At 33.8% G+C, this 20,982-nt stretch overlaps 1 protein-coding gene across 11 annotated transcripts in view; it reads left to right on the plus strand.

Annotated features, from left to right (window-relative positions):
• Window positions 1–20,982, plus strand: part of LRRC4C (leucine rich repeat containing 4C) — a 484,651-nt gene that overhangs the window by 371,750 nt on the left and 91,919 nt on the right. For 9 of the 11 annotated variants that reach the window (XM_071427596.1, XM_071427599.1, XM_071427587.1 and 6 more), the window contains 2 exons: window positions 14,287–14,372; window positions 15,587–15,724. The gene's annotated coding sequence lies outside the window, so the exon portion shown is untranslated. Of the gene's footprint in view, window positions 1–443; window positions 536–14,286; window positions 14,373–15,586; window positions 15,725–20,982 lie in introns of all 11 variants that reach the window. The other 2 variants (XM_071427590.1, XM_071427589.1) reach the window with 1 other exon arrangement.

Consider the following 20,982-nt stretch of genomic DNA (forward strand, 5'->3'; position numbering starts at 1 on the left):
TTCTCAGAACTCTCTAGGTCATTTAGGCTCTCCTGAGCCCAAGGAGAGTTTGAAGAAATCACTTATTTCTGTGTTTCATCTTGAGATCTTCAAAACACAAGATTTATGTCATAATTTTTTTCCACATTTGAGTCTTGCTGCTTCAATGCTTGTAGTTGTGAAGACCAAAACTATGCATGTGTCTTGAAAGTATATATGAAGCAGTAATGAAAAGCTGGTATATATACATGTACTTGGCTAAATACACTGAATAGATTTCCAATAAGAAACAGTATGAACATTGGAAGAAATAAGCAGGCAATATGTATTCTTACTGTTACCTTTCTAATGGTAATTCTCAAAAAAACAAATGTTAAAGCAGAAACATTTTCCTTGTTTCTAAATGGGAATTTTTCCCTATGCCTTTTTAGAATAATTTTTGTTTTCTTAATCATGTTACAAAGGGGCTTCTACCTCTTGGAAAATGGCATCGCTGTTTGAGAATGACAGGAAAATTTATCTATTCTGTGTTTAAAACAACCATAGAACTTAATTGGTGAGTAAATGAATACTTTTTCATATATTTAAAATGTGAGTTTGCTTAAAACATATTTGAAATATGTGTGGCTTTAGGTCAAATTACACCATGCTGTATGATTCCAAAATACTCTTTTGTTTATATACTAAAGATGTGAGTTCTGTGGTACTTCTATACCCACCTAATATAGATAAGGTACGCAGACTTTTGTTTTTAGAAGATATAAAAATCATGGACAAACACTAAAAAATGTGAATATTACCAATATTATATTGGAATGAACCAATGCACACTATTTTATATTTCTTATAAAGAATGTTGGAGTGAGGGGAAAAAAAAAAAGTTGGGGTAGCCCAGTACAGGTTTTTGCTGGAATATAACTATCCAAAATGGCAACGTGACCATACAATGAAGCTTGATACCTTTTCCTGTAGAGGGTACTACAGTTTGAGAAGCATCTTCTTGTTAGTAAGTAATTCTGCTACTGGGACACAGAGCAAGCAGATACTAAAAAGATAACCTGCTTATTACTGCAAAAATATCAACTCATTACAGCACATTATGAAATATCCATGACTTTGGAAATTATTTGGTTGTTGTATCATTCCATTTCACGGTAGGGGATGTGCACAAAACAGAAGAAGTTTCTGTGGTACAAAAAAATTTTGAAGAGAAGCTTCACCGGGGAACTGGTCACACCACGTATTATATAAGTGTTGAAGAATTATCAACAGTTGTTATTTTTGTGTAAACATTATTCTTCCATTTATTTAAACAGAGAACATTTTTTCCTATCTCAGTTTATCATGTTAGGAATTCAGTTGTTTGTCTTCATCATGTCATTGCTGCTTCACGTGTCCATTCTATCCTCTTAAAAAGAGCAAAGAATAAAGATGAAGGGAAAAAATGAACAAGGAACTCCTATTGTTCTGTACAACAGCTTTTTTTTGTGGGCTATTTGATGCTTTTTTCTTTTTTAAAATTTTGTGTTCTGCCAAGAGGTTTAGAGAAAACAAACCTTTTCAATACTCTTGTAAAATAACGGGGAGATGTATATTTTTTTTTACAGTCACCAGCATTTGAAGGGAAATTACCTCAAAATAATTATAAGATTGGTTGGTTTTTATCCTAGTTATTGGGTATGCTGTAAACACTTTTAATCCACTGAATGCCAGCTAAGGCCAAAGTAGTTTTTCTTTTTTCCCATTTTATGTATATCTGTGATTTTTGTCTTAGTGATTTTATTCTTATATTCATCATCAGCCATAGTAGTTGTTGCAGATTTGTGCTGAGGGTTTCAGTACAAGTCTTACGAGGCTCATGCTAATGCTGTCTAGACTGTTTCTATTTAAATTGTGAGAATGTGACCTACTTTCATCTCTGTCACTGCATCTGTGGATTCTCCTATTCATGTCATATTAATTCATCCAAGTTTAATGATTGTCCTGCCTCATTAGCTGGGCTTACAGGACACATATGGGAGACCTCAGCCAGGCCAAAACGTGTTTTTCAGTCATGCCAAGAACATGTCACTATGTTTATCATGCCCTTTGTGACCCGGTGATCCCAAGTAAATATGCCTAGTAGCTATTATTAATGGTTGCTGAGATAGATTTCACAAAGTTTAAAAAAAATCACTTATGATAGCCTGTCCATCTGTACTTTAATGATGAATGAGTCATGTTCACTCCTATGCATGCAGATTCAGCAACAAAAATAGAGTTTTAATGCTGACTGATTTTTCCTTGGAGCACTGAATAGAAAAAACACCTTTGGCTTTTAATCTGTAACTTGATGCTACATTTCATTACAGCTTTTGCCAAAATTTGATGGGGTTTTTTTGCTTCTGTAAATGTAGAAGTTTCTTGAATCTCTTCCACTGCTATTTGCTTTTTTTACTGCTATCCATCAGTTAATTAGTACAATAGAAAGCATGTCAACATAATTCACTAAAGAAACTTTACTGGACATAAGATGCTTCAGGTAGCTGATCATGAAGGCAACTGGATTTGTCAGTTAAGTATTTAGATCCTCTGGAATATTTCAGCAATTTCATAGTGAAATTGTCTCAGACTTTTCTTAAAACAATGGAGTTTCAGATCTAGTACTTTCATAAGCAGTACTATTTTAAGTATTAGTCTCTTCATGGTATAGAACAAAATATTTTTTAATTAAAGAAGAAAATAAAAATATCTCAAGTTACCCAGTTAATAGATTAAGTTAAAATACTAAAATTTTATTAACAACTTACTTGATTTTTCTGTCCCCCAAGCTTATCACTGCTTATTTTGCCTAATTAGGGATGGTTTTCAAGGGGTTGAAGAGCGAAATTATTGCATGTTAAGGTGGTAAATTTGGCTTTCTGACTTAGTTGTTGAAATGTTGCAGACTGTGGGGAGTTAACAGTTCCATAATGAGATTTAGTTGGTGTTTATTAATTTATTCTTCTTGTCATACTACAGTGAAATTGAAACACAATACTTCTGATAGACAGCAATGCATGGGCAAGATCAGAAAAGTGTCCTGGAAGTTAGGTGATTAGGACCTGACTGTTGTGAATCTTCAGAGAGATGATTCTGAAAGACATAAACATCCCTTGCCTAATGAGATGTTCTAGGTGTGGTCAGTATTAGACTATAATAAGTTGATTTACTTATCACTCAGATATAGGAGTTATTCTACATATAGCTTGCTGCTAACTTATCTATAGGAGGTCTGCTGTATCTTAGCAGATGAAGTAGTCACTGTGCAAAGCTTCACACAGGAGCCATAGACTATTTTAAATTCTCAAGTAAAAGCTGAGTGGTTTATAAATGGTTGCTAGGCCTTCTGGTAGGTTTCTACACCACTGTATTTTGCACTGTATATATCCCTATGAATTAAGATCTTTGACAGCAGGAGTATGGTGTGGTTACTGAAATACAAACTGTGTTCAGCATACAGCTGGCTTCAGTACATGGCAGACAGTTGTCTTCATTACTCTACTGTTTAAATTAAAGAAAAAACAGATCATCCTAAAACTAGATAATTAACAAATTCTCATGGAAATTTTTTTAGAACTTCAGAATCTAAGTACCTTTCACTGAGATAATTAATAATCCTTTTTAAGGATTGCAGGGGTTTTTTTGTTTGTTTGGGTTTTTTTTGGTTTTTTATTTTTTTGTTGTTTGGGCACTTATGTTTAGAGTTTTTTGGTTTTGCATTTTTTTGGAGAGAGGTGGGTGGGTTTATTGGTGTTCGGTGGGGATTTTTTGATGTGGAAATTCAATTAATGTGAATATTTTCCTTATAAATCTTTCTCAATATGAAACAGAGCTGCTATGAACATAAGTGTCTCATTGTGTTTGGACTGGATCATCCAAAAGTGAGTGTACATTTGCAATTAGGTGTGACTCACACAGTATTAAAACTCTGCAGTGTATTAGTTTAATTGTATATAAAATGCAAGAAAATGTAAAACTTAGAATAAGGTTTCTAATAGCAGAAGAAAAGCTTTCCTTCTTAGTTAAAAAGCCTCTGTCATGTTAGCATTACTGCATTAACTGAAGAAACAGGAATCCTGAAAGAATTTATTTACAGTTGCAAATCCATCAAAAGGAGAAGGGACTGAAACCAAACAAGGCTAAATGATTCATTCAGGGAGTTCAAGAAATCTTGGATTTAGTGGAACACTGAGGGGGTTCCAAGTGCAAGCCTTGGATGCAAAGCTTGGGGTATTTTTGAATACCAGAGCTCTCAAGACCCTGTTCGACCTCTGATTTATAGGTTGACATTTACAAAGTTTTAACTACTGGTTGGAAATATTATTAAAAATTCATTGAGATGAACTCAATTATTTTGCAATTAATTTATTGATTAGAATTGTAGGTACCAAAAGTTTCTGTTTAAAACCTAATGGATTTGAGAATTGCATAGAACATATGGTATTTAGAATTCTTTTCCTCTGTGCTTTTTTTTTGGGAAGTGCTCCTTGCTGCCTTATGTCAAGCACTCAGCAACTGCACATGTCAGAATCTTTTTGTAACTTCCCAGAACAGCCTAAAATGGTTAAGTTTACAGGAATACACTTGTTTTCTATAATTCATTCTTAAAAGAAATCTGCAAAATGGAAAACAGATTGGATTCAGTCACATATAAGTAGAGATGTAGCCTCCCTTACCAAAAATATCAAAGTGTTAGTGTAACATACAATTTTTCTATATATGCCTATTCAGATAGTATGGCCTAAATGTTACACAGGTTTTTGAGTTGTTTTATGATCAGTGATGATGTGATGAGTTGAGTAACAGAATTTTTATTTTTCACTTTCTCTCCAGAGACATTTTACTCATTAAAATTCAGTTACAGGGAGTATGTGGTCTTCATACTATGTAAGATTAAAAAAGTCATATAGTGTAAAAGCTGAAAAAGCACTGTAGGATGGTATTCAGCACTAATGCTCTTATTAAACCCAGCAATATACTTAAAGATATTTTCAGAGGGTAGTTTTTTCTCTCCTAATAAAACCCACACAGGCATTTCGTGGGAATGACAGAGACATCACTGCATGCAATAGTTGTTTGTACCTTGTCATGCATCAACTTTGTCTCATTTCAAATGTAGAAGGAACAGTTGAAAATCATCACTCTGAGTCACACACTGTGACATTTTTCCATCTTCATTTTTTGCTGTACTATTTATTGGGGTTTTTTTCTCTGTGTCCTAAATTGCTGATCTAAATTACAAAAATCTAGAAATATGGGTATCTGGAATGGATTATTCAGATGATGTGAATTTAAGCAAGTGGGATTAAAGTGGCATGTGGTCTTTATTCCTTCTAAGACACCGTAGTGTGTTTAATACAGAAGCTTCAAATGGGAAAAATTAATGGAAACCAAACAAACAAAAACTGGATGAAAAATCATAATATTAAGTACAGACAGAACCATCTGAATAGCAAATAATAGCTGTGTTACAAGAATGATTTGGGAGTCACTTAACACTGAATCTCACAAAGCAATGCAGAAAACATAGGATGCAGAAAACAACTCAGAAGTACTTGATGATGTGGACAAAACACTTATAAACTGATTGACACTTTCACAAGTAGTTTTTAAATGTGTACATGGCAATCTTGGCAATGTTATATGAAAAAGTTATTTCCTAAGGGAAGATTGTGTATCTGTTAATAATTAGGATTTTGAGGTTATTTTAAGAGTTTGTATTTTAACCTTTGACTTTGAAAGACAAAATTGACAAAATTATGAATGCATGCATGGGTATGATCTTACAGCTAATCCTTTAAAATTCAAAATCAAAAAGTACACAGGTGTCAAAATAAATTAAAATTTTCTCTCATTTTCTTTCTATTAAAACCAATTTTGAAAAAATAATTTCAGAACAAAAGGCACATTGATCTTGTATGCAGTGTTTTTGCTTTGGATTTCTGAGAGTTTTAATGGAATTTGAAATTCAGCTTCAAAAAGGAGCTATTGAGCTATTACATATCTTGGCAATGAGGAGAAAGAAGGTCTAGAAAAACTGGCATTTCAGAAAGAACTGAAACAAGTGACACTGAAAAGAAGAGAAGAATGAGGTATGGAAGTGGGGGAATAGTAGAATTTTTCAGCGCATAAAAAGTTGTGGCAAACAAAGGCAATCCATGCTGAATGTGCGCAGGATATGTTGGTTAATATTGGATATGGTTTCTGTAGGATATGGGTTTATACTGTGACACATTTTTCCATGTTGTTAATGGAAATCTCATTCTAATATAGACACTGAAATATTGGACCATAAGGCAGTAGAATATCTATTACTAAATTCTTCCTGAACAATGTAGAGTGGTTATCAAAAAGGGTGACAGTCTAACTTGTGAGAGAAGGTAGAGCAGTAAAAATATTACCTGTTTAAAGGAACTAATTTTCTAAATATAAAATGGGATAGATGACTTCTAGATTCAAGGTGAAGATTATTTTTACATTCAAACCTCATAAAATTAATTAATTTCCAAATTGTAGTGTTTCTTTTGTAGTGGCATTTAAAGTACAAACCTCTTCTTAGTTTTGAAATGGCAAACAGACTGGTTTGTACTACTGCTAACACTTGAAAATATTCATAATATTTCTGCTATTTACAGCCTGTCTTCAGACCTTCAGAATACAAAGCAGCAGTGATTTTCCCATAGATTGCAGAAATGAGTTGTTTTCCTGAAACAGAAACTCTAATAAAATAAATTAATTTAACTGATGGCTTAAAATTATGACAGTGACTTTCAAGATGCAAACAAACTGTTTATGGTTATGTGGGAGCCGGTCTGTGAGAAGTGCAAGAATTCCACAAAATCACTCTGAGCTAAATATACAAAATTATTTGTTAAGGGAAATTAATTGACTTTTCCCCCTGGTGCTTACTTCTTACAGACAATTAAAGCATGGTAAGTCCAACAAGTAGATGTGCGAAAATCAAAGGTTTTACTCCAATTCTAGTGGCAAGATGGCTATTTGTGGCAAACTCGAGTGACATTAGAATTTCTTCATTTTGTCTTGTACTTTTCTAGTATCTTGAGAATTATTCAAGGTTGAATTGATTTGCATGAATCAGTATTTAAAAAAAGTCTGTCAAATGCAGGCATAAAATATGTTCTTTTAAATTTAAGGTCATACAAACACAAATGTTTGGAAAAAAAGTCTGTGTGCAACCACTCTTTCCACTTCACCACTGTGAAGTGAAATTACATAGCAACAGATTTGAGTATTATTAGAGTGGTTATTGAAAGCAAGGAGAAAATCAAGAGTTGACTCATGTATTGCTGAATTCACCTGAAATGGGGAGCATACAAGTTTGTTTATTTCTGTTTGATGATTTGAACATTTTGGAAGTAGAATCACAATCAAGGTTACTGTGCAGTTTGAAGAAAGTTGTGGTTACATATTCTTAAAGCTAGTAATTTTATTCCCCCTACTCCTCCAGTTTTCTTCTTTTGCTGTAAATTAAGCTACATTTTTGCTTTAACTCATACAGGTGCCAAGAATGATTTATAATAATAAGTCTGCAAGTTAGTCTTGCTTATTTTCTCCTTTTAGCTGTGTTCTGGAGGAGATACAGGACTATCTTTTACAGTTACAATTTTTATTTTTGAGGAATAAAAAATAGAAATCACTCTTGGTTTTTTTTAAGACTTCATATTATTTTTTTTTAATTATTACTGAAGGATGTTTTAAGAGTTGTTGACAATGTATCCTAACTCCTTAAATGACCTATTTAGTATAATTCATATGCAACACAGTAGGCATAGGTCAAAACATCTCTCTGCAATCTCCCAGACAGTCTTTCAGAAGTCTGGTGTCATGTCCTATATACATGGAAGAAAGGTATCCACAGCCAGAAGTGCATTCTGCTGCATCAGTGTCACCTTTATCAACATCTGTACAAAATTCCTTGATGAAACTGTTACATAAACCTTCTTAACAATACACAGTTGTTGTGAACAGGTAATGAGATTATAAGGAAAAAATTTGGTCTCCTTTTTCTCTATTTTTTTTTATCAGTTGGTTTTGTTTCAGAGGCCTTGATGCTTTGATAGTGCTGGCAGGAGCAGAGGAAGACTGTCAGAGTGAGACATCTCCATTGCTTGTCTGAACTTTGGCATAAGAATGACAGTTGTCAGGAAAAACTCAACATATATGCTGATCCCCAGTTGATTTTTCATGTCTTCTGATAATTTAGACTTCACTATCCTCATATGATATGTTAAATTTTTTTCAGTATGTCCAGGTTATTTCCTCTAGGTTACTATTTACAGCTATAAATTCACACAAAATTATTTTTACTCTGCTTGTGTGGGGCAGACGAGATAAGTGTATGCATACACACATACTTAGGTATTATAAAACAAGAATAGCTGACAGTCATTTTATAATGGTGAAAATAAAAAAATAGAATCATAGACTATTCTGAGTTGGAAAGAACTCACAGGGGTCACTCAAGTTCAACCTCTGGCCCTGCAATTCAGCTTTTCTCATGAAGGTAATTCTGACAAAGTCATTGTGTATACATTGCTTGAGCAGGTCCAGTAGGAACTGGCTGGTAATCATTAGAAATATCTGAGAATAAACCCTTGGTGCACATTTGGCCTCCCATTTCAATGGACATCCACTATGACCACAAACATAGTGGTCAAACTGCCTTATGCATTTACAGTTTTCTCAAGTATCATTCAAAAGCAGGATCTTTTTATAATCTCTGTAATTCTCTTCCTTAGTATATTCATATCCTAAAATTACATATGACTAAATATTGTATTTTATATAATTTTATTTTGATTAAATATTTTACATAGACTTACATATCAGAGTATCAGAAAAACCTTTATATACTTTTTATCAAGATTTTCAAACTTGCCACATTTTCATGAAATGTCTTTTTAGTCTGGCTTCTAAAAATTCAGAAAGATATGCCATATCTAAAAACACTATAAATTTATGTAGGCTAAAGTAGACCAGTTTCATCTGGAATGATCCAATGTAATTTGAAATGGAAAATACAGCTGCTTCTGACATATTTGGGTAAAAGTTATCTATATTAGTTATACTTTATTTATTTGAAAGACTGGGACTTGAGATGAACATTTTTTGTGTTGGATAATTCATTCTAACTTTATTTTCAATAGTGAATAAATCCAGCACACCAGAGTATCACAAGGAACAGCAGGATATCAATAAAACTCAGAGAATAAAAGCAGATGTCCCATAATGCCCTGTTGACAATCTTGCATAAAGATCATCACTTCTTTAGCTAATAAACTTGTTGAGGTACTGGGGATACAAGTGTTCTCATCATTCTTAATACCTTGATCCTGCTGTTCCGGTTTTAAGGTTGCCTTTTCAATATTTTCATTCTACTTTTAAAGGTATAATATTTGGTGAAATATTTCTAGTGCCTAGATTAGCAGAATGGGTGCTATTTATTCCTCTGAGACCATGCAGTAGGTTCCTATTCAATATACAACAACTACCAGCATTGTAATGCTGAATTCAGCTCCCAGGAAAGCATAGACAATATTCCTAAGCAATTCCTTCTCACTGTAGCTCCCAGTTTTCATATTAATAATAGGGGGAAAATCCCTAAAACTCTGGGATGGTTAGAAAACAGGTAAGATATGCCAGAGACATTGTGGGCTCTTGTAGGTGTTGCATGTCTCTGCTGGATGTGCCTTGAGATACTCGTTCTAATCAGATATATTTGAAGCAGGACACTGGACTGGATGACCCCTTCCCTTCTAAAGTAATGGCTCTGTAATTTAATTTGTCCCTTGTAAATATTATTGGGAAAAAAACCCAAAAAACCAACAAAACAAATCAAAAGAGAACACCAACAAAAGCCAAACCAAAAACGTTCTAGGAAGAGTATCACATTCTGCAACAGTATATTTCCTCTCTTCTTTGTCTTTAACTTCCCTGGTTGTTCAATAAGAAGTGTAAAGATGAGGTAGTTTTTATAAAAAGTTTGGCGAAAGTCATCGGATAACAATTCTGAATCTTATGAAAAATTAATTATACATGGTGCAGTGCTTATTGAAAGAAATTGACTTTTTAATGAAGATATGAATACATAAATCCTTTCTAGTTTTCATTTTTATATTCATCCTGACCTTCCCATATCACCTTTGCCCTCAGCCATGTTGTTCTAAATTGCTTGCTTACTGTTGTTCTAAAATTGTTCAGTGAGTTTGGAAATGGTCAGACAATGAGGAACATGTTTTGTACTGCTTAGACCATTAAGCTCCTGATCAAGTTAGAAAGTTTTGTTCAGGTCCTTTGTCATCAATGTCTTTTGAATAATGATAAAGAAAGATGGTGACATGATGGTGACAGTATTGTCTTTTACCTACTAAAATTTTGAAAGAAATTGAACACAAATCCCAATTCTCGCTGTTGATGTGAAAGTTCTGTGTGGTAATTATTGCAAAACACCTACCAGAAGTTTTGAAACTGGTATGCTTTGTGGGTCTGTGAGATGGTTCCTATATATGGATTGTAGACACACTGCCATGAAAAGACCTGCATCACTACAACTTAATGTGTGGGTGTTTTCTTAATTGAAAGGTAATAAGTTTACAGGGTTTCATAGATAGATAAATACTAAAATGCTACTAACAAATTGGTATTCTTGATAGAGGAGCATGATAATTAGTTGCTCTTAATAGCTTCCTTGGAAATGCACTTCACCTCAATCATTACTGCTCAAACTCATGGTCTAACAAGGAAAATTACCATACGATTTTTATCATATTATCAAGTGTATTCTGAAATAACTATAATGAGTGAAGTATAGATAATGTTTGGAAGTGCTGATACCAGCTGCCTGAAAGTCTCTCGCAAGGTTGGTTACAACACACTGTAGTAATGTTTTATGACCTGGTAAGTCTGTTTGAGGATTCTCTGAATTTCTGCTAAAGCCTGACTTTAAAGTCAATCAAAACCAAAATCCCTAAACAGAGACTGCTAATGTGTGTGTATGGGAAAAGAAAACAGAAAGAAGCAGAAAAATTGAAGAAGTTATCTCAATATTGCAATCATTTTAAAGATGGGCCTGAAAAATAAACTTGCACATTGTGATTTCATTGTTTGCAAATACTCAAGGAAGCAAATTCTTGTCAGAAAAAAACTTAGATTTTTGTTCATAAAAGCTAATTTTCAAATACATAGAAACTAAGTTTGATTTTTTTATATCTATAAATTGATAATTTCATATTCAAGAAATTAAGACTGCCTTCTTTGTCTAAGTGACTCATTTGTTTTTTGTGTGTGTGTTTGAACCTGATGCCTATATCCGATTTCCTTTGCTGACTTATTTATTTTCATTCTTCCTGGGTGATTTTAGGCTTTGTATTTGTGCTTTCTCTGACCCTGCAGATTTTACCTTCTCTTGTTAACCTTTCTTCCTCAATGCAAAGCACTGTGCTGACGTTGGTACCCATGCAACTTCTAGAGCATTTTACCTGTTCTTTGTTCAGATCACTTTCTCCAAGACTGATGATATATCTTGTTGGATAATATTTAATGGCTACTTTGCATAGAGAATTCTGACCACCTCAGGAAGCCCTTTTAGATATGTCTCCATTTGTAATGGATGAATTTTGTTGATAGTAACCAGTTGATGATCCCTTTGCTTGTGTTGCCAGATCCATTTCGCAAAGAGCAGCAAACTTGTGCCTGGATTGTTACAGAGGTATTTTCCCCAAATGACCTGTGCTTCTGCAGCCCCTCAGTGCTGTTCAGCACTGATAAGGTGCATGCTCTCTGCTGTGCATTATGACAGTCTGAGTGACATGCCATGCAATGAATAATAATGTGTCATAGCTGCAAGTAGTTAGAGCTTCCCTCACTTCTAGCACCTCGCCTAATGTGCCTCTCCCACACACATTTGTGACAAAGGGCTGAGGTATATTTATATACTTGCTCTCATTTAACCAAAGCAGAAATTCTTGTCATTCTAGAGCTTAGCATATAAGGTCTTCATCAGCATGGTTGCCCTATAAATATCCCACTTAAATATCTTAGAGAATCAAACCCCAAGGATGGGCATTGGTATAATACAAAACTAGCCCAGAGAAAAACATCAATCAGTTTGCTAAAGTGGGACTATATAAAATGCAGGTATTTGAAGTTTTTTTGCAGCAAGGTACAGAAAACGTATCTCAAATGTATCCCCTGTCTTAGTATTAGCATATTCTGGAAATAAATTCCCATCTGTGAATAAATTGCCTAATGCATATTCTCTCTGCATAGAATTGCCCCAGTAATTATGACAAGCTGCAGTTTGTTTTGAGTTTTTAGGGTTTTTTTAACTGACCAGCAGGCTTAATGACTGACTCATATCTTGCCATGCACTGCCTCCCACCTAATACCATAGTGACAAGCTGCTCGTTTTCTTCTGCTCAAAAGAAATAAGGAATAGAAATTAAGTCTTTTGAAAAATGGGGTAGTTGTCAATATCAGTATGATTAAACTGACCTGGATGGTGCTGACTACCTGCAAGGTTACACATGGACCTTAAACATTTAACATGTATTAATTTCTGTTATATTAGGAAACAAAAAATTAGTATTCTTTTCTGGAAGGCTTCTAAAGATGAAAACATATGGGAGTTAGCTGATTAATGCATTTAGACAAAATCTGTAAATCACAGAATTTTCCAAATCCACACATTTAAGCACCTTTTAGAATATCTTTTAGAGACTTTGTTTGCAGAATAAAGTCAGGTTTTGTGATGCTCTGATGTTGCTCAGAAAATTTTAAAGTGAAGAATTTCAGCAAGTGCAAATTCTTGTGTGAGCAATAAGAATTTAAGAATTTTTGATCTTAAACACATTAATTTAATAGGAACAATGCCAATGCTGCTCTGCCTACAAACAAACAAAAAATCCTAAACTATTGAGTTCAAGGACCAATCCGCATCAGTCTCTCTAAAAATATATACTTTTTAGTATCTAAAATATATTTTATTTTCAAATAGATATCTAAATTTTGTCAATTATTTCTCATACATTTTGGAATATTCTTTTATATAACTAGCTATTCCTTAAATATTTCTAACTATAAAACCTCCATGTCAATTACATTCAAACATTAAAGCATCTAGACATTTCCATTTTTCATTATAAACATCATGTACATAGGTTATGTATCTCAGAAAAAGGCAGAAAAAACCCAATTTTTGATTCTTCTATCTGCAGTAGTCATGCAGGAAAAGAAACAGCAATTTACATACCATTCTGTGATTTTCAATAGCTATGTGAATTCTCAAAAAAATGCTAAGGGACAACAATTCTGTAAAAAAGACTGCTTTGAAACCACATATTGTTTGTTTTCATATCAATAAATAACAAGGGATAGATTTCTTTTTTGTTTGTATTTATTTTCCTAAAAAACCTGAGGGCAGGAGCATTAAATAAAAAAACCAAACTGATTTGTCTTTAATTATCATATTTCTTGGGACATATTTTAATATGAAATTGAAACAGCTTTTGCAACCTTAATTTTTTTGAGAGATTGCATTAAAATTTTTCTTTGAACCTAATATTATTCTTCTAAATTTCTCTTCCAGAAATGAAATGCTAGTAAAATGTACTGTATGTGCTTTAGTATTATAGATGGTTAATTCCTGCTTCCAATTCTATGCCTTCATGGATGGAGTTACTAAATGTGTTTTCCAAAAATGATGACTCATTGTAGTTGGCTCGTCTTTGGAGAACACATTTTAACTGGAGCTGGATTTAGCAAATATTGCTGTGCTGCTTTTGAAAATAAGGCCCACTTGAAACATTTTAAGTGAAAGGTCATTTCCCTTGACCTCCTGATTTTTACAAAATGTATTTTCCATTAAGTTTTGACGAACTTTTGGAAATTTGTCTTCAGCCTCTTATTTTAATTTTTTTAATATCAGGCCTTCTTATTGTTCATAGACTATCAGTACTGTGATTTTAGAAGCCAGTAGTGCTCCTTATCTCCTATAGATTTTTTATATTTTACATTTCCACTGACATGCACAAAGGAGTGTAAAGCAAATACAATTTAAAGGAAATGCAGCCTCAATCTAAGCTAGGAGAAAAGTGCAAGGAGAGAGAAATAGAAGGTCTGAAAAACCAAAAAGCATTTAGTATAACTCTGGATCAAATCCAGACTTCTGTGCATTACATCTTGTGGTTCCTTTGCTTTTTTCCCCACACTCAAACAATTTATAATAATCATGATGTGCATCTTAAAACAATGTTACATCCCTTACAGGTGTTTTATCCTGTTCATCACCAGAAGTAATCGTTTTAACAAGAAACTCTTCCCAAGACCTTGAAGATCAGATGTGATTCAGTAAGGTGAGTATTGATTTAATACTTAGTATTGATTTAATATTTAGTACCATTCCACCTGGGAATGAAATTCAGAGAGTTTGTAGGAAAACTAATTTAGCCTAAATTATCACTGAATAAAAAATAATTAAGAAGAAAATATTGTTTATTAATACAATAAAAATAAAATAGTAATTGGAATATTTAAAATATTTTTTAAGAAAAATATTCTTTAAATAATCATTATTCTTGCCATCACAATCACCACTTGTGACTGATGGCATTTCCTCTTATTAGGGTGTCTAATGCAGGGTAAATAAAGAATGAGAAAAGTTCTCAACCACAGATTTTTTTAAGAACTTTTCAAAGAATCCTGCCCTGATGGGGGCAAAGAAGTTTATTTGGATTAAACCTGTTTCCTCTTATTGTCTCCAAAATTAAGAGTTATCTTTTCCACTTGTAACATTTCCAGGGCTTAAGTGCAACTCCAATAAAATTGGTCCTGGCTGTTCTTCTGCTTATAGTGCTTTGTGAAGCGAAAGTTATGGAACAATCTTGTCTTCCTTTTTAGAAATGACAATACAGCAGACTAGGCAGGCTGTTGGTCTGTTCTAGAGCGGCAGTAACCCAGTAAATTCCAAAAGAGTTTCAAGAGGCTCAGCATTGTCTTGTAGTGTTTCATCCATCTCTCTAAGATCATACTGAAAGATGATTAGCTGTTTCATATGCCCTTTAAATGATGTAAAGTTTTAATGTGTTTGTGGAGATAGAAGGGAGAGCTGAGCACCTGATGAGAAAATTCAGAGAAATTAAAGGTGAAGAGTAATTGTTTTAAGTAACCTATACCATAGTTCAGAACATTAGTGAGTATAAATACAGTACTTCTTGCCTTTGTTCATTTCTAGGCCCTAAATTGTTTTCTGACTTCACATCCTTCTAGCTTATGTCAACATCTGTCAATTTACATTTATACTATAACACGCTCAGGGATCTTAATTTATTTGATATCAGGTATTGACTGCTAGGGTACAGAAAAGAATTATAATTATTTAGAGGGATGGCTTTTTTACCCTATTTGTTACCTTATATTTTCCAATCTGCCTTGCCTGGTGTAGTGCACATCATGTGGTGATTATGGGGTTGGGTCATGCACAGACACTACTGGAAGACTCTACAGTCCCCAAATAAAGGTGAGTCCTTCCTGTTTAACACATGAAGTAAGTATTATTTCCATTTTACAGGTAGAGAGGCAGGTGTGGAGAGAGTCAAACAGCCCATCTTGAGATCATGCAAAGACTCTGGAAATACAATTCCAGTGAGTCCTGGCTATAACACTTTTGATGCCCACATCACTAGCAGCAGTCCTACAAGCACCAACGGTAAGAAATCAGGTCCTTATATAATATGCATTCTAGTATTTCAATCCATTTGAATTTAGACAAATCTGGGGAAAAAAAAGCTTAGGTTGTTTACTGGTGGCCAAGGATGAGCCATTAGTGCTTAAGGAGAAAAAAAATAAAAGGAAAAGGGAGTAGAAAAAAAATTGCTATGAAGGTACAGGGTTTTTTTCATATTGACAAATGAGGACGAAGTGAAAATATTTTCTCATGTACAGATGATTCCCCAATATTGGACATAGGAATAGAAGATGCTGAAGATACTTAGCTGAAGGAATTTATTTTATAAGTACCTGAAAAGAGATCTTGAAAATTAAATTTATCTGCTTTGGAAATGTTATTTATGCCACAAAATTTTCTTATTTTCCCCTCTTTGACGATTTTCCCTCTCTATGCAACATTTATTTTCCTCCCCAGTTTATTGAAAGCTGTAACTTTCTTTGCATGGTTAAAGCAAACCATCCTGCTTGTTGTGATGAAAATTTAGAGATCTTGGATGTTACCTTTTCTTTGGCTCAGAAGTTAAATTGTAAATCTTTTCCCTGTATCAGAATTTCACTTTAAATAAATGCTAAGCATAAGGACAAGGTAGGAAAATATGGCTGCTAGGTTGTCTCTCATTAAAGTTTTGAAGTATATGTGGTTAGGATTTAATTCTCAATATGTGGAAATTGTATTTTCCAGTCACAATAACTCCACAGGAGAAGAAATTAGCATGTCTGATACATTCATCTCTGTGTCAAAGTATCATATTTTTGCTATTTAATATTCACTGAGGGAGAAAAAAGGCTGTCACACTATAAAGATATTATTTTCAAACAGATGGATCATTCCTGCCCAAATCTAGTTGTCTATATTCTTAAATTTTCATTCTCAAAAATTTAATTTAAAAGAAACTGCCCCTCTTTTTTACTCTACTAACTTTTTCCAATCTCAATAATTATATAATTGTGTGATTTAGAAAACCAAGTACATATTAAATGGGCCATGGATATAAAATAAAGAATGCTCTATTCTCATTTACACCTGCATTAATCTGGAGATGGTCCATTGAAATCAAAGGAGTAATTCCTCCCTATGGAATGAATTCATGACAGCTTAATGTCAATGGTGCTCAGTCCTAGAAAGGAGAGAATTCTTCTCAATCCAAATTCTAAGCCTTAAATTAGTAGCATAAGAAAATCACAGGATTTGGGTACTATTCTCAGAACAGCTATATGGTGAAAACCCTTGAAATTTATATGTCCTAGTCAGAATTGCAACACAATTCCAAGAGCTGAATTAGGAAACGTTTACCTTTTTTCTTTCTCATATTTTTTTCCTCAAAGCATAATTCATTTTAGAAAACAAAAGAGACCCTCTGCTAGTGAAGAGTTGAATGCTAAGCACATAACTCTCATAAGCCCACAGTAAATGAGAAACTAAGAGCACTTAAGAAAAAATATTTTTACCAGTTAAATATGAGGTTTCTTATTTTCCTTTTATGTAAATACTTCTATGGACTGTTAAATTGCAGAATCATAGAGTACTGGAGGGTGGAAGGGACCTTCTAAGGTCGCATAGCCCATCCCCACTGCTCAAGCAGGTTCACCTGGAGCAAGTTGCTTGGTGTCGTGTCCAGATGGCTTCTGAATATTACCATGGGGGGGAAGACTCCACAACCTCCCTGGGCAACCTGTGCCAGTGCTCTTACTGTCATAGTAAAAAATGTTTCATGATATTCAGAGGGAACCTCTGGTGTTTCGGTGTGTGCCCACTGCCTGTGGTTCTGTCACTGGGAATCACTGTCTCGTCTCTGTCCCCTTTGCACCCTTCCTTCATGCACATGTAGACATTAATAACATTCCACCAAGCCTCCTGTTCTCCAGGCTAAAGAGTCTCAGTTCTTCCAACCTTTGCCCACAGGAAAAATGCTCCAATATGTTGTCCTTATACTGCCTTGTTGGACTATCCATTCTGTCCATGTCTCTCTTGTGGTGAGCAGTTCAGATCTGGACACAGCACTCCAGGTGTGACCTCTCTGGGGCTGAGCAGAGAGGAAGAATCACCTCCCTCCACCTGTTGGCAATGCTTTGCCTGGTGTAGCCCAGGATAACATTAGGTCTCTTGATCAGCTTGGGGAAATGGTTTTGTCTCTGCATAATAGAAAATTTGACAATAAGTAACTCCGTTCCATAAGAAGAAATTCTAGAAAGTCTCTCCAAACAGCAGGCTGTTTTCAGTCATGGATGGTTAGCATGGAAGATGAAAATTTGTACAAATGTACAACAATTCTAAATTTGTCTTATTTACCCAACTGCACAAGAAACATGCAATAAATATACGGAAGTTTTGAGAATGTGGTTCCCCTCAAATGTAAACAAGAAACCCCACCATTCAGTTCCATCTTTATCAGAAACAGTTGTTATTATGATATTATGAAGAGATGAGTTTATTGAACAGTCAGGTACACATCTCTGTGCCAAAATCACATGCTGTGGTTTTATCTAGATTTTCCTGGAAGGAAGATATCTTTTCTTTTACTTCTTCCAAGCTGCTATGACCCAGTAGAAATTTCTTGCAAAAAAAAAAACTCCCTAGAACTGTAAGCATCAGGAAAAAAAAAGCCCATGAAAATTAATAAATGAGGCAGTATCATTCAATTGCTAATTTTGATAGTATGCACCTGATTTTACTGCTTTTTGTATTTAAAAAAAAATTAAACAATAATCAGTGAAATCACATAAACAGGAAATTATGTACTGTGGGCTCCAATTACAATAGAATATTTACGTTATTTCTTTTAGATTATATATGATATATTTTATACAGTATGAGAGTTTTAGGAGATCCATTGAAAATTAATGAATTGATTAATAAGCTTGATCCTAGATCTGTACAGTCAAAAGTATTTGAAAGTAGAAAGCTACTTCAAGTACTCTCTCCATATGCAAACATATTTTTGTCAGCAAAACTAAATAAAATAGAAAGAATAATATTTTATTTTATTTATGATTTCCTAATTTTTATTTAAAAGGATGGTGGGACTGTCAACTGACTTAGGAAAATGTTGCAATTGTTTTCACTTTGTCTAAGTAAAGCAATCTGTTTTACTGTTTTTTCCATCAAAATTTGGTTCTGTTAATTCAATTACAATGTTTCTCTTCTCCTCTGTTTAGGGTCAGAATCCTTTTCTCTTAGTCTTTAGCCACATTTCTCTTCCACCAAATGACTGAATATTGTGAATGTTTGGTCATTTCCACTACTCTCTTCCAGTGTTAGTCATACACAGAGCTCTGTAGCTGGCCTTGTCTGCTGGAAAGGAAACAATCTATATAGCAATCTTTATAACAATCTGTTCTTCGTGTTTATGATGTGAATATTTGCCAGTACATACGTTTGAATCTTGTTATCCTTCCATACTCAGGACTGGGCAAGATTGAAGGCAATAGACAAACAACAGTGTTTCAAGGCACCAATATATAATGTGCTGGAGGAAAAATGTAACAGTTCTCTCCAGAGTTAATGATAGCCTTTTAACATTTGATTAAGAAATGAGTTATTGTGATAGTACCAAAATATTTATTTTAAATAGGTTTCACACATGTGTGAAATATATGCTTCTAAAACAGATAAATTCAATTATATTTTTTTATTTTGTTTAGTATAAGGATATTTACTTTTTCATGTAGCATGGAATGTTATCCTGTAAATATTGCAAACTAGATTGCTTTAAAGTTATGTTCTAAGAAACTAATCACACTATCTTCTATGTTTATTGGGTGATAAAGCCTAATTGATGTATTAAAGATAACAAACTTTGAGATCATATCATAGCCTAGAGCATGTTGCAGTTTTGATATAGCCTAGAGCATGTTGCAGTTTTGACATTTTTTTGTTTAGCCACACATATGCCAGCAAATATATTCTCTTTGTATATAGAAAGATATGTAATATATTTAAGCAGTTATCTGTTGGAAATATGTATTTTGATGTCATTTGAAAATGCACATATTTCTATCATAAGTATCACTTTGAATCAACAGAGATACTGTAGCTACAGCAGACTTTCTGTCTTAGATTCTGATTGGATGCCCAAAATTGTGTATCTTCTGCACCTGTATATTTGTTTAATTCAGTTATAGAAACCTTTGCTTTCACTCACAGATTCTTTAATAGTAGCAATAATTTTTTCAGGAACTTCTTTAAAAAACAGTGGAGGAAACATATTAGACTGTTTTGTTTTTATCCTTCTGGGAAAAGGAGCAACCTTGTGGTTTTTTGGATTTTGAGTAGTTAAAAGAAAAAGACTCTCATAAGATGTTTGTAGACCCAAAATACACCAGCAGCATCAGTGAATCAGACAGGAACAAAATAAGCTCACCAACTGAGAAAAAGATTGTTACTTGTCAGCAAGTAACTTGTTACTTCATGTCCTACCGCACTTGCAACCTTCCTCAGAAAAACCCAGAGACTTTTTCAGCATAATTGAAAGACTGCTAGGTTTGGGTTATTTATTATTGCTACACACTCAGCCTTTCACCCATTGCAGGTAATTTGTGTTTTCCACTGATTTCAGGGATAGTAAGATCAGATGATAAATGCACCCAGTTCCAGTTGCTTAACTTATATCTAGTAGGACCTTCTCATCAGATAGCCTGTTGAGTCAGTAGAATAAATCTGAAAGTCAATGTTAATGATTCAGTAAGTGTTACTTGACTGAATTCAGCTAGCTTATGGATTTTGTAATTCTGGAAAAACTTCTAATATGACATAGAACTTACACTTTATTTTATATTCCCATATGTCAAATTCACACAAGAGCTGAAGCCTGAGTAAGGATACCAAACATATCTTTACTATTTGAGGGAGGACTGAGCAAAGAGCTAGTTATGTTACTATGTGCATGGAATAACTCAGTTACTGCTTAATATTTGAAGTTTGCTATAATTACCATTAAAGCACCTGACTTTTTTTTTTTTTTTGGGTTGTATGGAGGAGTTGGATCTATAAATAATATCTTTTTGATTTTAAGAGAGACAAATGCCAGCACATACATTGCACATTTTCTGTTTCCATGAAGTGAGTATTGTATCTGACCTTACACATATAAAATTTTCTGTAAAATTTCCATTGAACTTAGATCCCTGAGAGAAACAAGACGTAAGCCCAATTCTGAGCACATTAGGTAATATAGATAGGTGCATCTAACATACCTGGGTAAGCAGGTAAGAGCACAAAAAACATGTCAGTATTTCAGT

Source organism: Agelaius tricolor, unplaced genomic scaffold (assembly GCF_023055355.1).
Source record: "Agelaius tricolor isolate 1412-34295 unplaced genomic scaffold, bAgeTri1.0.p SCAF_5, whole genome shotgun sequence".
Lineage (NCBI taxonomy): Eukaryota > Metazoa > Chordata > Aves > Passeriformes > Icteridae > Agelaius > Agelaius tricolor.